At 54.6% G+C, this 1,615-nt stretch overlaps 1 protein-coding gene across 1 annotated transcript in view; it reads left to right on the top strand.

The window, feature by feature from the left end:
- LOC102377914 (carboxypeptidase A1) overlaps nt 1-1,615 on the top strand; it is an 18,108-nt gene that overhangs the window by 495 nt on the left and 15,998 nt on the right. The window lies entirely within an intron of this gene.

The raw sequence follows: 1,615 nt of genomic DNA, 5'->3' as shown, positions 1-1,615 counted from the left end.
GTGGACTGAATTATGGGGGCAGCTCTTGCAAAGAGCTCCTTCCGTTGCTGCAGCTGCCCTGGGGAGCTCTGCAAGGAGGGATTCTCCAGGGGATTTCCACGCGTAGAGCCGTTTTGCTTGGCAGACCCCTGCCCAGGTTGCTCAAAGAGCCTGGGCTACTTGCAGCCGGCAGCCACAAGGCTGCAAGTGGTTGCATCAGGGTCTGGAGCCCCAGCCTGGCTCGTTTCTGGCAGCAGGTGCACGTGCACCTTGGGGCGGACAGTGGGGAAGGGGCCTGGGCCATGCTACCTCAACAAGGATCGGGCCCCTCGTGACTCCCCGCTGTCTGCCCCTGGCACGCCAACATCTTCCACGCTGAGGTTGCGGGGTTTTGGGCACTTGGGCCACAAACGTTGCTGACCTCTGGTCTGGATGGACCATCCACAGGCTGAAGCCAGGGCTTCTCCTGCTGCCCTCACCGAGCTTGGCTGGTCCTATGCTTCTGCCCTTGCTCCCTGCCTTCAGTGCAGTCAGATCCACACACCCTCCTCAGGCCAGGCTCCTGCGAGCACTGAGCACAGCCAGCACCCTGGGTTTAATGCTACCTAAAGTCAGATAACACTCCTCAAACCTTTCTTCTCCAGGTGGGTAACCAAAGCAGGGCTCTTCCTTCAGAGAAACCAAAGAAGAGCAGTGCTGAAGTCCATCTCTCCACTAGAGCTGGGAGCTTCATAGAGTCATAGAAAATGAGGGTGGGAAGGGACCTCAGGTCACATCTAGTCCGACCCCCTGCTCCAAGCAGGACCAGCCCCAAGTATCTCATCCCAGCCAAGGCTTTGTCTAGCCGGGTCTTCAAAACCTCCAAGGATGGAGACTCCACAACTTCTCTGAGTAACCCGTTTGAATGCTTTACTAAGAAAATTTGGGGTACTCGATGTACCCACCTCCTCCTTGAAATCTCCCCCATAATCTCAGTCGGTTAGACATGGGCACCATCCTTCAGTGGAGGTTTCACATCCCTTCTAAAACCTTTTTCACAATGAGCTATGCTAGGTCTGGGCATCCTGGGTCGCACCTTGCTGTGTGAGTAGGTAACCCTTGCCTGTGCAAAGGAGAAAACAGCACCAACCTTTGTATATCTTGAGTAGATGCTGGGCAACAACCCCCGGCTGATGTCTCTCCAATGCCTGTGGTCTTATTGCCAGTGAGGTCTGACTGCCAGGACTTGTTCCTCCCCGAGGCAAGGACGGGATTGTCTTCTCTATCCGTACCAGATTGATTAATGGACAGCCCGGTCCACAGGTCTCAGGGCTGAGAAGCAAGAGACCTAGCAAGCGATTCAGTTAGCGAGACACAGAGCACTTCCTTTCATCTCTATGCTTCACCTTCCCCACATGCAAGGGAGAAAATGGCACCTGCCTACATGTGTCAAGAGATGCAACATCTCTCCAAGCAGCCCTTGGATCTGGGAGCTGAGAGTTCGCCCTACTGCTAGACCTCACAGAGATGCCCGGTCGCATCTCAGCCGGGTGGGTGCCATGACTAGGAGCAAGCAAAATGATTTCAATCAACAGCAAGTTCACCACAACTGGAGGTTTGGGGAGATGGAAACTAATTGGCAAAATCAGGTCAAACC

This window comes from Alligator sinensis, unplaced genomic scaffold, assembly GCF_000455745.1.
Source record: "Alligator sinensis unplaced genomic scaffold, ASM45574v1 scaffold888_1, whole genome shotgun sequence".
Classification (NCBI taxonomy): Eukaryota; Metazoa; Chordata; order Crocodylia; family Alligatoridae; genus Alligator; species Alligator sinensis.
The sequence above is the reverse complement of the archived record's forward strand: the minus strand, read 5'-3'. Positions and strand labels throughout refer to the sequence as shown.